Source organism: Rhinatrema bivittatum, chromosome 2 (genome assembly GCF_901001135.1).
Source record: "Rhinatrema bivittatum chromosome 2, aRhiBiv1.1, whole genome shotgun sequence".
Lineage (NCBI taxonomy): Eukaryota > Metazoa > Chordata > Amphibia > Gymnophiona > Rhinatrematidae > Rhinatrema > Rhinatrema bivittatum.
The window spans coordinates 614,508,459-614,524,291 of NC_042616.1; the positions used below are offsets into that span (position 1 = coordinate 614,508,459).

At 44.9% G+C, this 15,833-nt stretch overlaps 1 long non-coding RNA gene across 3 annotated transcripts in view; it reads right to left on the bottom strand.

Annotated features, from left to right (window-relative positions):
- LOC115085313 overlaps positions 1–15,833 on the bottom strand; it is a 100,933-nt gene that overhangs the window by 72,603 nt on the left and 12,497 nt on the right. For 2 of the 3 annotated variants that reach the window (XR_003854804.1, XR_003854803.1), the window contains exon 2: positions 15,635–15,728. This is a non-coding gene — a long non-coding RNA (uncharacterized LOC115085313). Of the gene's footprint in view, positions 1–3,106; positions 3,599–15,634; positions 15,729–15,833 lie in introns of those variants that run through there. The other variant, XR_003854802.1, reaches the window with a different exon arrangement.

Here is a 15,833-nt window from a genome sequence, read left to right on the forward strand (position 1 = left end):
CCGAGGTCAGAAGGCATAGTCAGTAGCCGAAGTCAGACGCCGAAGTCAGTAGCCGAAGTCAGAACCAGGAACAGCAACTAGACAACTCAGAGACAACCTCGTTGCAAGGCAAGGAGATGCTTGTCAAGCCAGTTTAAGTACTGGCAGATTCTGACGTCACATCCAGAGGCAGAGCAGGGTTTTCCTGCGCTGGTCCCTTTAAATGGCAGAGCCCCTGCATACACGCGCGCCTAGGGGGCAGGACCAGCCCAGACGTTGGCGGCATCTCTCTCGCCGAGGGGACGCCGTGAAGAAGCCAGCCAGCCTGACCAGGCCTCAACGATGCCGCTGCTGCTGCGAGACGTCCCGGGGTAGGTGGGGGACCGGCCCGCGGACCTCCACGGGTTGGGCGCTTAACACTAGAAGACAAATCTTGAGACCAGTATTGCATTGCTGGGTCTCACTTGTGTGTGTAGGTCCAGTAGAGGTCTGAGCCTGCCTTGTACCAGTTCATTTGATGTTCCACATCCAGCCTTGCTCCAGTTCCAGCCTGTGCTTGGACACTCTCACCTCCCATGGTTTGTGCCTTGGGGGCTCCTCCCTGAGCCATGCCATGGTCCAAGGGCTCATATCTTTCCAGAGCAAGCAACCACACCCTTGCGTTCACAACACATATAGTGGGAGAGCCACCAGCCCACAGAATCCCTTCTTGCAGCCATGATGTAAAATTGTTATGGTGGGGGGAAGCAACCAGCCCTCCCGACATCTTCCTTTGTACCAATGATGTAGAATTGTTATGCTAGGGGGTGACACCAGCCCCCTAGCATTTTTTGATGGGGAACTATCAACCCCCACATTGGATTCTTAGCCTGGAGCATGGAAACTTGGTTCCTACCAGCTAGGCTTTGAATACTTTTCAGGTGGGCCTTCTTGGGAATGGGGTATATTCGGGAGAGGGTTGTCATTGTCAGCACTGATTTTCACTTTGGGTAGGTGGTAAGCAGAAGTATCAGCACCACATATGATTACGGCTTCTGGTGGGAGGGAGGGGGATATGGGTAGGGGCATCTGGACTAAACTTTTTAAAGGGGCAGGGCAGAAGGAGGGATACTGGGTTGCTATCAGTTCTCCACAGTATAACAATTTTAAAATGTGGGTTGCAAGGGAGATTGCTGAGGGTGAGGCTGGCAACTCCCCCTGGCATAACAATTTTCAATTGGAGGTACAAATAGCATGCACTAATTGTCAAAAATGAAAAGACTGAACAAAACAAAACAAAAAATACCCCTAACAAAAATGAACCAAATTAAAAATCCCTCAGAAATGAACTGAACCAAATAAACTGAAGGGGTTTTGCCTGCACACGCCTAATTTTTACATAGAATTTGTCAGGTTTTTTCAGGGCAAGCTATAGTATTTCTCCCTGATCTCTCTTTATAAAAATGTTCCTAATACAAACAGCAGATCTTTCCTACTTTTTCTTTACATTGTCTCTTCTTAAGAGATTTTTAGCCGGAGATGGTCCAGGTTTTTATTACACCAAAACTAGATGATTGCAACCATTTTCAAATCTGCCTCTGCCATGACAGCCTCCAGTTTTGTGACATCATTAAGAAGACTTTCATTCTTCATGCACACGATTGTCCAAATAATGCTCTATCTCCCAGTTCCCATATCTTGTTGGCTCTGTTTTTTTTATTTTCCCATTATCTACTTTGGCAGCTCTCTCGCTTCCACTTCTTATTTATTAAATTTATAAACATTTGATATTCCACTTTTTCATAAGTTAGTCTCAAGGCAGATGGCAATCAAAATTATAATTAAAATAATTGCATTTACAATTGCATCACAGATTAAAATCAAAACAAGAAACATTAAACATGAATGTAGAGCATATCTGCAGATCTGGTTAGAGACATGAGGTAGATTGTCCTAGTCATCTAGGTTGTAGTAGTACAAATAGTAGACCATAAAGGGACAACATTACAAAGTTGTTGTCTGGGCTTACCTTGCTAACCACACCTGTTTTGCTTGTGTCACTTTGTGCCTTCCTCCTTGCTTAGTTTAAATGCCATTCCAAATAGGATTTGAAACAATGGATAAAGATTATAAAACTGGTCTTGAATGGATGTAAACCACCCATTTGCGAAGATCCTTATCCTCCAGGTGCTGCATCCCCAGTCACCAATGTACCCAAAACCACCTTCCCTGAATTAATCTTTCTGTTATGAATTATTTTTTATTTTTTGTGAGAAAAATTATTTTTACTTTCCTATTGCAAGCAGGTAGCATGTCTGAGAAGGTCATAGATTTGTCTACTTGTACAGCACCTCTCCCCAGCCCCTTACATTGTGATTGAGTGTTTTACTAACTCATCTTCTGCCAGATCATTTATACCTAGATGTACTGTAATATCCAGTTCAGCTCCCTTTCACATTGCTCTAACTAACCTTTGGACTTTCTGCCAATCCTGGTAACTGATGCACCTGGAATATAAATGACTCCACTCCTCCCCCATGGCTATTTCCTAACTATGGAGTTCCCTTATCAGTTTTCTTTTTCTTTTGGGCGACTGCCATCTCTTATAAAGTCCTTACTACAGTGGACTCCCTCATAAACCTTAATCCTTGTTTCAGCAGCCCCTAGCTGCGCTGCAAGCATGTGATCAAATTCTTGCAGAGGAGCAGCACATGGCAGGCGTCCGCAATTCACAGTCCTGAAGGAGCATTGAGAGCTGAAGAACATTTTGCTAGAACTGAAGAGGATCCATGAGTACTGTTTTTTTTGCTGGGTAATTTTGGGGCTTAAAATTTGCAGAAGGGAGAAATTGTGAAGTAAATTAATCTTTAATTTGTGTGCTTAATTAAAAAGGAAAGGCATGTGTAACGAAAGAGAAGGTTTGGAAAGGATTGTAATTAAAAAAAATGTTCATGTGATAAGATTTAATGTTCTAAGACGTTAATTGTTTATTGCTATTTTTTGATACTTTTCTCTTCAATATCACAGTGGTTTGTGCTTTGCTCAAGTCTCATCACAAAACAAAAATTATTTTGAAAAAAAAAAAAGAAAGTTAGGTAATTTTCAGTGTCTTTCTTTCCTTCCCACCCACCCCTAAGTGCATTCTTTAATTTACAGACTCTTATCCCATTTAAGAGGTCACAACATATTTTCACACCAAAAATCAGTCAGGGATTTATCTAAAACAAGGAGTTACCGAGCTTTTATCAATAGATTAATTATTGTCCTTTTGCAGGTAATTGCCAAGTTAACACTGAATACACCACATAAGTTAAAAGGACTCTAGTTTGTGCAATCCTACTCTCTTAACAACCTGCATTAACTAAGAATATAGCAATTTTAAGATGCAAACAGCAGTCCAGCAGCGAAATAGGGGCCTTCCATTCTTTTGCATCACATGCCACATGTATTATTATCTACCTGTTGGTGAGAAATTATGCTGTATGTTTGTGCCTGGTGCAAAGAGCTCCTGGCTCTCAGAGTAGCTAACCTGGAAGAGCTGTGGCAGACAGAGAGGTATACAGAGACCTTCAGGGTCATAGTAACCAAGTCCCAACTTCAATCCAGCAGCCCTGGTGCTGCCTTGGAAGAGCAAGGTCACCTGAATGGAAAGCATCACTTTAGATTATATTTTTATTATTATTTAAAAGTATTTATATTCCACACAAATACGGTAGTTTCATGGCAGACTATAGTTAAGGCAAACACAATATCAAAACAGGTAACATAAAACCAATAAAAGTAACAGTTACAATACATTCACAAAAACAACCCTCTGCTGACTAGCGATTAGCCTTGAAGGCCTGAGAAAAGAAAAATGTTTTCAGTCCCTTCTTGAATGATTTTATGCAATTAATAGCATGTAATTGCTTTGGAAGGTTCCATAATCAGGGGCCGGCTACCAAAAAGGTCCCACTTCTGGTTATATCAAGCCTTGCTAGTTTTAATGCAAGGATTTCAAGACAGTTTTTACTGGCTGCATGTAGTTCTCTGGCAAGTTTGTAAATGTGGAGAGTCGACCTGTGCCACAATGTTGATTCAGTATTTAGCAGTTTAAATATGATATTTGTGACCTTGTATTTTATCCTCCATGCAGTGGGTAGTCAGTATAATGTTGCTAAGGCAGGGGTTATATGTTCATGTATTTTTGTCTCAGTGAGCATCTTTGCAGCTGAGTTCTGTACAATTTGTAGAGCCCATGTAGTATTAACTGAGAGACCTAGATAAAGCAAACTACAATAACCTAAACTGGTCAAAATGAAAGACTGAAGTACAGCGTGGAAATCATCTGGTTCTAGTGGAAGTTTTTTTTTGTATTTAAACATTTTTATTGGTAATAATGCAAACAGAGAACTACACAAGAAGTATAACATCATTCAAAAAGCATAACAGATCAAAGATACTCCTAGTATGGATACCAATACTTTTTGATATAACCAGCAATTCCCCCCCCTCCCCTCCCCCCCTTCAGGATCAGAACGGGATAGCTATATATGTACACAGGCAATAATAAAAGCATACAGTGAGATGTTCATGCAAGCAATGGGTACGGGATCTACTCAACCATAAGAGCAGTAGGCATAGTGTCCAAGCCAACCTTGGCCAGAATATGGGCTAGCAGCCGAGCCAAATGCAACAAAGTACATGGAGAAGGCCCTGGCCAAAAGGTGAACGTGTGAATAAATCTAAACCCAGCCGCGTGGATAGGGAGTAGACTTCCAGAAGTAGCACAGGAGTGTGCAAAAGCCGATGTAGCAACACAAATAGTCATAAGTAGGCACCAAGCCCATCTCAGGTCCAGGCAGAGTACTTCCCCCACACGTCTCCCCAACCGCGCGTGTGGATTAAGAGAAACAGCTATTCACAACAGAGTCTGAGTTGCTGTGTTACGAGGTCGTCTGGTGAAGCAGCCATATACTATAAGGTTCCCATACCTTTTGAAAGGTAGACATGCGATCTTGATGTAAAGCTGTAAGTTTATTTAATTGGTAATATGAATGAATGCGGTGTTGAATATTTGCCAGAGATGGTGCTGCGTCCCGTTTCCAATGAAGGGCAATCTCCGCTCTAGTGGCAATGAAGAATTGAAGGAGTAGTTTCTGGACGTTATGAGGTAGCTCTGACATAGGCAGACCCAGTAGGGCATGCCATGGCTCAACCGTGAACCGGGCGTGTAGAATATGTTCTGCCCAATCCAGGACCCCGCGCCAGCATTGAGAGATCTTTGGGCACAGCCACCAAACATGATAGTAGGTGCCTTTATCCCCGCACCCTCTCCAGCAAGTATCGGGAACATTAGGAGCAAACCTGTGCAGGCGCTCCGGAGAGTAGTGCCAGCGATGGATAAGTTTGTGGCAGTTTTCCTGTAATCCTGTGGAAATGGAGCATTTAGATGCGGCCACATATATCCTCTCCCAATCCTTGTCGTCCAAAGTGCACTGAAAGTCCGACTCCCATAATAAGCGATGTCTGGGAGGCCTCCTTTGGTTAGCTTGTAGTAAAGCATAAATTTTAGAGATCACACCTTTCATGTTTGCAGCATGTTTACAATAGGATTCGAATAGAGTGCCCTTGATACGCAACGTCCCCTCCCGCAGCCCCCTACACACAATATGATAGATCTTAGCATAAAATAAAAAATCGACAGTGTCTAGGTTATACTTTTCACACAACGTTTCCCGGGTGAGCATGGCATCCCGTTGATACAGGTGACCCAACATAAATATGCCTTTGCGATACCACTGTCGGTGAGTTACAGTGCCTATCTGGTCAGGTGCCACCCCAGGAGAAAATATATGGGTCATCATAGAGAGGTGCTCCTGTCCCACCAACACCCGTCTCCACAAATTCCAAACTTTCAGCGTCGTTTGGAGGGCAAAGGCTACCTGCAACTTATCCGCTTTACATGAATATGGCTGCCAGGGTAAAGCAGAAATGGCCAGAGGTCCCAATCGCTCCTGCTCTAAGTGGACCCACTGAGGAATATCAGTACCACTATGAAGGGCCACCAAAGCCCGTAGCTGCGCGGCACCATAATACCACAATAAATTTGGCATCTGCAGGCCGCCATATAGTTTAGACTGAAATAGGGTATCCCGAGCTATCCGTGGAGGCCGGCGTCTCCAAATGAAGTGACCCAGTATCTTTTGCCAGTTACGCAATAGCGTGGGAGAGAGGTAAATAGGTATAGTTGTGAAAAAATATAAAAACCTTGGTAACACGTTCATTTTGACAATTGCCATACGGCCCAACCAAGAATGGGAGTAGTCTGACCATTTGTCCAAGTCCCCCATGACTTTATCAACAAGGGGTTTGTAATTGAGTTCATATAATTGACCGTTGTGGGGCCCTAGGCGAACACCCAGATATTTTAGGGATGTGTGCGCCCACTTGAAGGGAAACTGTTGTTGAAGTTCGTCAGTTGTTGAGGTGGGTAAACTAAGATTGAGAATTTCGGATTTGTCATAATTAATTTTCAACCCTGACTGCGCAGCAAATTGTCCCAGCTCCTCCATAACCCCCTGTAAAGAGCGTGCCGGCTCTGTAAGAGTAAGCATAATGTCGTCCGCAAATAGGGATATTTTGAATTGGGACATACATTTGCCTATACCCCGAATAGTATCGTTGGTGCGAACTCGGATCGCAAAGGGTTCCAAAAAAATTGCAAAGAGCAAGGGGGATAATGGGCAACCCTGCCTAGTACCTCTTTGGATGGGGAACGAAGGGCCATAACTCCCATTAACTTTGACCCGTGCGGCGGGGTTTGCATAAAGCTTAGAGACCCAGTTAAGAAAGGATGTGCCGAATCCCATGGCTCTCAGAGTTTGGAAGAGGAAGTCCCAGTGCACCAGGTCAAAGGCCTTTTCAGCATCCAGTGCAAGAAGGATAGCTGACAATTTGTCCACATGCACCTGGTCAATGAGATCAACTATGCGCCGAACATTGTCGGCCGCCAACCGACCTGGTACAAAGCCCACCTGGTCGTTATGTATGAGCCCCGGCAGTACACCATTCAGGCGTGCAGCCAAAATCCTGGCCAAAATTTTAAGGTCTATATTAATTAAAGATATAGGCCGGTATGAGCTGCAGTGAATCGGGTCCCGGCCTGGCTTTGCCAGCACTGTAATGCCCGCCGTGTTGGCGTCACCGGTGAAATCAGAACCCTCTAACAAGGAGTTAAAGGCATGCGTGAGGCCTGGTGTGAGGACAGATGCAAATTTCCGATAATAGGCCCCGGTGAAGCCATCCAGTCCAGGGGCCTTGCCCGGCTTTAACTTCTTAATGGCAGCTAGTACCTCCTGTTCTGAAATGGGCCGATCTAACTTGAGCTGTTGCAGCTGGGTGAGCTGGGGCAAGTCTATTTGCTGCAAGTAGGTCCCAATAGAACTGGAAGATATGGCGGGGTCCCGAGAGTATAGGTGGGAGTAGAAGTCCGTAAAGGAGTGTCTAATGTCTTCAGCAGAAGTAACTATTTGTCCTTGGCTATTTAATACCTTATCTACTATAGTTTGAGCCTGGGCCGTTCTAAGCTGCCGTGCCAGGAGCTTACCCGCCTTATTGCCCCCCTCAAAGTGTTGGTGCTTCAGAAGAGTTAGGGAGTGGCTTATGGCCGCATCATCTAAGGCCCTAAGCTGGGCCCGCACCAGCGTTATTTTCCGATAGATCCGAACTGATTGAGAGGTGCTGTGGCGTCGTGTTAGATCCGCAAGTTCCAAGAGAAGCCGCGCTCTTTTAGCCTCACGCTCCCTATTGCACCATGACGCCCGAGCTATGCACTCGCCCCTAATGACTGCCTTGGAGCACTCCCATACTGTTAAGGGGGAAAGGCCATCCGAGTCATTGTCAGAAAAATAATCTTTAATGCGTTGATTAAGCGTCGCTGTAAAAGAAGAATCCTTAAGCAGACTGTCATTAAGTCTCCACGTACGTAGGCCCCCCCCCCGTCTCCCCCATTTTGCAAGTTAGCCAAATCGAAGCATGGTCCGACCAGGTAATGCTATCAATGTCGGTTTTAACCACCCGGGATTGTAAGGTATTGGATAAAAAAAAATAATCAATTCGGGTATATGTGGAGTGGGGGCAAGAATAAAAAGTATAGGAGCGAGAATGTTCGTGTCTGCTGCGCCATATGTCTACCAGCCCCCATTGACCCAACACCCGTGTCCAAGCAGCCCTAGCCTCTCCATGTGAGACCCTGCCGGAGCTAGAGTCCCTGTGAGGGTCCATAACAAAATTGAAGTCGCCGCCCACTATCAACTCCCCCTCTGCATGGTCCAGAAGTAACCTTTGAATGCGCTTTATGAAGGACACCTGACGATGGGTGGGAAAATAAACGTTAAGGAGCGTATAAACACGTTTGTCTAGTTTAATTTTATTTAGAATAAATCTGCCCTCCGGGTCAAGCACCGTCAATAACTGTTCGTGTATGAAGGAGGAGGCATACAGGATCCCCACCCCCGCGTATCGGTGTCCTGTAGTGGCGGCTGCCCAAATTGTGACAGGATAATTAGCCATACCTAACAATTTCTCATGAGGCTTCCTAACGTGCGTCTCCTGTAGAAATAGGATCTCTGCATTTTGCCTGCCTAATTCTCTCCGGAGCAGCTGGCGTTTGTAAGGGGAATTTAACCCTTTAACATTAAGGGATAACAGTTTAACCGCCATTAGGGGCATATCGTCTAACCAGGCTGCCTGCCACCTGCACCCCAAGCTTGCTAGCTATCAACTCCAAGATCCCCGTACATACTATAGCATAATTAAAGCATCCACCCTGCACGCTCCAACCACTCCTAGGCTGTGTCATAATACCATATCTGATCCTGAGGCTAAACGATCCTAAAGTGTCCCAAGACCTGCTATGGGACACTCGCCATCGGAGGGCCCGCGCCATCACGTGCAGCAGCGCCAGTGGTTGATTACCCTCCCCCCACCCCCCCCGAGCCCAACAGCAATAACAGAAAGCTTTGGAACATAAGAAACCCTCGCATGTAAAACAGATACAGAATAAAGACAACATTCTGGAACCATAACAGTGAGACCAAACAGACTGTACAGTGAGAAATCAGCTCAATATACTCATCCATCCCGCAATGCAATGTTCCTATTTATGCGTGCCACGGTTAATCAGTACCATACGGCAACCACAACATTTATGAGAAGTGCAATGCCAGCATAAGCTCCTCAGCCTTTGTCTGAAGTAGGCTTCCGCATATCCGTCGATTGCCGTTTGAGGCGCTTGCCATCCTTCCCCGCCCGCTGCCACCGTGGCGCTGAGTCCCTAGGTGGAGCGGTCGCCGCCATTTTAGAAACTGGGAACGAGGCCGGCCACTGGGCCTCAGAAAAAGCCGCTCTCGCCTCCTCCACGTTAGCCACTCTATATGTTGTCCCCTGATGCTGAAAAGAAAGGCCGAATGGGTAGGTCCACCTATATCGAACATTGCGTTCTCTCAAGGCCGCCGTTACGTCTCGAAGGTCGAATCTCTTTTTGAGGGTCGTGGGGGCTAAGTCCTGGTAGACTGAAATCTGGCAATTTTGCCAATTGATAGCTTTCATCCGACGTGCCGCTGATAGAATGCGCTCTTTCATGGGGAAACTGGTCAGGCAGAGAACGATGTCTCGTGGAAGTTGATCTCTACGAGGGCCCAAGGCTCTATGAGCGCGTTCGAAACTAATCTCAGGCGGGGAGGCCCCTACCTCCGTCGAGGGCTCCGCTCCGTCCCGCAGAATAAACTGACAGACCTGGAGCGCAGTCTGCGCCACATCTGCGAATTCAGGCGTGTCTGATACTCCACGAATCCTCAGGTTGTTCCTCCTACCCCGATTGTCCAAATCCTCAATTTTATCCTGCAGGAGTTTTACTTCTGTGGATGTTGTGGCTTGCTGAGATTCTAAGGTGTTAAGCATATCACCGTGACCGTCGATACGGTTCTCTGCCTCGTCTACCCGGTTACCTAGAGCTGCAAGGTCGCTTTTGAGATCTGCCACCGACTCCATGATATCTGCCTTATATTGTCGCATGTCCGCTCGAAGATCCATAAACCAGCGGCGAGCTTCCTCTCGGGTGAGCAAAGCAGCAGGCTGTGAGGTTCCTGCGTCATCCGGATCTGCTAATCCGCCATCATGCTCGCCGGCTGCGGGGCCTTCCTCGGCCCGGGGCTCGTCGCCATCTTGTCCCGGGTCCGCAGCGGACTTCCCGTAGGAAAATTGTTTTAAATCGGTCGTTCGACGTTTACTAGCCATGGTGGTAAGATGATACAGGGTCCCAGGTGCCTCAAACGATATATGGGCAAAGAAGAACAAACAAAACTTGCTTTGAGCGAGGTTTTAGGGCTCGGGAGGAGCGGAGCTCAGCCAATGTGCGTCCTGTCACATGAAATGCGAACAGCGCCCCCCCCTAGTGGAAGTTTTAACCTTCTTAGCAAACACTGTTTGAAAGATTTGGGTTTCACTACTGAGGTAGTTTGAGGTTTCATTGAGAGATTTGTGTTAATTACTATGCCTAAGTATTTCACTTTTTGAACAATGAGTATGTTGTGACTGAAATTTGAATGTGAATAGAATTTCATTAGATGATTTAATTGCTGTCAGAATCATGATTTGGGGGGGGGGGGGTTTAATGTTTAATTGCAATCTGTTATGCAATAACCATCTAACATAAAGATACTAAGGCAAAAGTTGCGGACCATGATGAATTGTATGAAATGAAACACTGCATGTCATCTGCATAGATTTTGTAGTTGACACCAAGGCAAGCTGATAGTTTAATGAGAGGGGTGAGGTAAATATTAAAGAATATCTCTGAGAGTGGAACCTCTGTGGCCTTAAAGTACCAATCAGAAGTTGCATGTTTTATTCTTATTTATTGTGATCCTCCTGTGAGATAAGAAGTAAACCAATTTAGTATGGTACCAGAGATTCACAATGACTATTTATCAGTATACTGTGGTCTAGTGTATCAAATGCCACTGATATGTCAAGACAGACAATGATATAGTCAATGTTCGTGTCAAAACCGTGAATCAAGGTATTGAAGTTAGAAAGTAGTGTAGCAGGAGTGATATGTTATCTTCTTGCACTGAGAATGGGTCTCCAAGGGCTAGTGCCCAAGAAGGAAGGGTTAAGCTGGCCATCATAGTTGGGGATTCAATCATTAGGAATGTGATAACTGGGTGGCTGGTGGACATGCGGGATCGCTTGGTAACTTGCTTGCTTGGTGCATAGGTGGTGGATTTCATGTGTCACCTAGATAGTATTTTAGTCAGTGATGGGGAGGAGCCAGCTGTCATGGTACATGTGGGCACCAACAACAAAGTAAGATGAGGAAGAGAGGTTCTGGAAGACAAATTTAGTTGAAATCCAGAACCTCCTTGGTAGCATGCTCTGAAATGCTCCCTGTTCCTTCCACAGAACCCCAGAGGCAGGCAAAGCTGCAGACTTTTAATGTGTGGATGAGACAATGGTTTTGTTAGGAGCCTGAGCAAAATGTTAGGGTAGGGAGAAAACTTTTCTGATAGGATGTCCTCCACCCGAAGCAGTGTGAAACCAGGCTGCTAGCACTAATCTTTAGAAAGGAGATAAAGCAGCTTTCAAACTAGCACATGGGGAAAGCCAACAGTTGCTCAGCAGTGCATGTTTCAGAGGGAGATATTTTCAAAGGATACTAAAGAAACAAGGGACTTAGAGAATCCCAATAGAGAGGTTTCAATAAAAGCAAAAGAAGTCCATGTGCCTCTAAGTAAAAAACAGATTGAGTTAAAAGATTCCAAATTATCCCTATTAACTGCTATTATACAAACAAACAACATACCCTGAAATGTCTGTATGTTAATGCCAGAAGTTTAAAATTAAAATAGGAGAATTAGAATTATAGCACTGAAAGAAGAGATAGACATAATTGGCATCTCAGAGACCTGGTGGAAGGAGGATAATCAATGAAACAGTGCTATAACATTTTATAAATTATATTGCAGTGAAAGGGTGTATCTACTTGATGGGAGTATGGACAAAATGAACAGATGGACAATAAAATGCTAACAGAAATTAGGGAAGCTAACAAGTTTGGTAGCACAGTAGTAATGAGAGATTTCAATTACCCAATATTCGGGCCGATACAGTAAAAACGCGTGATTCAGTATTTTAATTTATTAAAATTAGGCCTGGCGGTAAAAAAGAGGCGATAGGGACACTACCTCGTCCCTAGCGCCTCTTTTTTGGCAGAAGTGGCAGCTGTCAGCGGGTTTGACAGCCGACGCTCAATTTTGCCGGCGACAGTTCTCGAGCCCGCTGACAGCCACGGGTTCGGAAACCGGACGCCGGCAAAATTGAGTGTCCGGTTTTCGACCCACCAGCCGCGGGCCCATTTTAAATTTTTTTTTACATTTTTTACTTTTTTAAACTTTCGGGACCTCCAACTTAATATCGCCATGATATTAAGTCGGAGGGTGCTCAGAAAAGCAGTTTTTACTGCTTTTCTGTGCACTTTCCCGGTGCCCGGAGAAATTAGCGCCTACCTTTGGGTAGGCGCTAATTTCTGAAAGCAAAATGTGCGAGAATACCTATTAGGGCCATCAACATGTATTTGCATGTTGCGGGCGCTATTAGGTTCGGGGGGGGGGGGGGGGGGGGGGTTGGACGTGCGTTTTGGACACGCTATTACCCCTTACTGAATAAGGGGTAAAGCTAGCGAGTCCAAAACGCACGCCCAAATGCTGGCTAACAGTGTGCTCCGTCGGAGCACACTGTACTGTATCAGCCTGATTGACTGGTAAATGTCACATCAGGACATGCTAGCAAGGTAAAGTCTCTAGATGTAATAAATGACTGCTTCATGGAACAGTTGATTCAGGAACTGAAGAGTGAGGAAGCCATTTTTGACCTAATTTTTAGTGGAACACAGGATTTGGTGCAAGAGATAATGGTAGTGTAGCCAATTGCCAATAGAGATCTCTACAAAGCCATGACCATTATACATAAATCCTTAAACAATTTAGCCCCAATTGATCTTACTATTCAGTTTCGCACCAACAAATCAAAAAGACCAATAAGAAAAGCTTATCAAGGCTCCCTTTTTGTCCCTCAAGCCAAAAATCCACTAAGTAACAGAGCTTTTTCCACGGCAGCTCCCCCTCATTGGAATTCACTTCCTCCAGACCTTAGACAGGATCCCTGCCATCAATCCTTCAAGAAAAATCTGAAAACTTATCTATTTAATCTAGCATTTCCCTGATTTCTTACTGTAGATTTACCATGGCAAATTCGATTTGTTTGTTTCTTTTTATAATTTCCTCCCTCTAATCCTTCCTTTTTTAACCACCTTTCTGGTCCCTCTGTTCTTTTTTTCCCCCTCCCTCTCCTCTCCTCTTCCTCTCTCATAATTTTCACTCAGTGCTCCCTCTCCTCTTCCTCTCTCATAATTTTCACTCAGTGCTCCCATGCTCTATTTTCTCTCGTTACTTCCATATGTTATTTAATTTTAATTTTTAATCCATTTTTTGTTTTCCTGTAAGGCATCTCGTAAAGATGAACAATTCAAACTCTGTGTTTTATTATTGTTCCAACAGGTTTTCATGTTTTTGATGTTCTTTGTTACATGTAATGCTTTTTCAAGCAAGTTTTATTGTTCAATGTAAACCGATTTGATTTGCATCTAATGCAAGAAGACCGGTATATAAAAACCAAAAATAAATAAATAAATAAATAATGCATTTAAATCTAATTTGATGACTGGAAGGAGGGCATTAAGTAAATCTACTGCTCTAGCATTTAATTTTCAAAAGGGAGACTTTAATAAAATGAGGAAACTTGTTAGAAAAAAACAAAGAGGTGCAGCTACATAGATTGAGGGGCAGATTTTCAAAGGGTTACGCGCGTAACCCCGAAAACCTGCTCCTGCGCGCGCCAAGTCTATTTTGCTTAGGCTCGGCAGCATGCACAAGCCCCGGGACACGCATATGTCCCGGGGCTTTGAAAAAGGGGTGCGGTCCTGGGGCAGGACCGAGGCCTTCGGCATAGTGGCTGGGCCGGGGGATGGCGCGCCGGCAGCTGGCCGGCACACGCAAGATTCGCCTGCCAAAGGCAGGTGTAAATAATTGAAACAAGGTGGGGGGGATTTAGATAGGGCTGGGGGGTGGGTTACATAGGGGAAGAGAGTGGAAGGTGGGGGAGAGCGGAAGAAAAGTTCCCTCCAAGGCTGCTCCAATTTCGGAGCGGCCTTGGATGGAATGGGGAAAGCCATCGGGGCTCCCCTAGGGCTCGGCGTACGCAAGGTGCATAAGTGTGCACCCCCCTTGCGTGTGCCAACCCCGGATTTTATAACATGCTCGCGGCAGCACGCATGTTATAAAATCGGGTGTACATTTGTGTGTGCCGGGTAGCGTGCACAAATGTACCCCACGCGCAGATTTTAAAATCTGCCCCTAAGTGTTTCCATCAGGCATGGACATTGTTTAAAAATACCATCTTTGAATCCCAGACCAGATGTTTTCCATGCATTAGAAATGGTGGAAGGAAGGCCAAATGATTGTGGGCATGGTTAAAAGGTGAGGTGAAAGAGGCTTTTTTAGCCAAAACAACTTCTTTCAAAAATTGGAAAAAGGATCCAACTGAAAAAAAAATAGGAAAAATCACAACCATTGACAATTTAGATGTAAAACATTGATAAGGCAGGCAAAAAACAGAATTTAAAAAGAAACTGGCCATAGAGGCTACAATTCATAATAAAATCTTTTAAAAATACATCTGAAGCAAGAAGCCTGTGAAGGAAGTCAGTTGGACTGTTAGACAATCAGGGGTAAAGGGGCATGAAAGACAAGGCCACAGTGGAAAAACTAAGGGGTAGATTTTAAAAGGTGCACGTGTGCATCCATGAGCACGCAGTTCCCAGCGCACTCACATGGGCACGCAGATTTTATACTATGCGCATGCCGACGCACTCATATTATAAAATCCGTGGGCCGTGCACAAACGTGCCCAATTAAGGAGCGGACTGGGAGGGAACTTCCCTACCCCCTGTCTAACCTTCCTTCCCTTTCCCCTCTCCACCCCGACCCCTACCTAATTAAGAGTTTTTTAATTTTTTTACTTAATGCTCCCCTGGAGCAGAAGTAGTTTGTGCACACTGGCCGACTGCTGGCGCGTGCTTCCCCGGGACAGCAGTTAATGGCTGTTCTCCTGGCCAGCCTCTATCCTGCCCCTGCACGTACCACCCCTCCCTGCCCAGACCATGCCCCTTGGCTGCCCCTTTTTCAGGGCCCAGCACTTGTGCACGTATCGGCACTTATGCGCATGGCCGGACCCTTTTGAAAATGCACAGGGCGCGCACAGGGCCCGGCCATGTGCATAAGTGCCAGTATTTGTGCATGTGGCCATTTGAAAATTCGGCCTTAATTGATTGCTTCGGTGTTTACGATGCTGAGGAGATACACATGCTGGAAACAGTATTTACTGGTGATAATTTGGAAGAACTAAAACAAATCTCAGTGAAGCTGGATAATGAAATAGGGGAGATTGACAAACTAAAGAATAGCAAATTATCTGAACCAGATGGTTTTTACCCCAAAGTTCTGAAAGAACTAAAAAGTGAAATTGCAGATCTATTACTATTAATTTGCAACCTATCATTAAAATCGTTCTATTGTACCTGAATATTGAATGGTGGCCAATTTGATGCTGATCTTTAAAAAAGGGCTCCAGGGTGATCCAGGAAACTGTAGACTGATGATCTTATTTCAGTGCTAGGAAAAATCATTGAAACAATTTTAAAGAACAAAATCTCTGAACATATAGAAAGACATGGTTAAATGGGACACAACCTGCATATATTTATACAAGGGAAATCT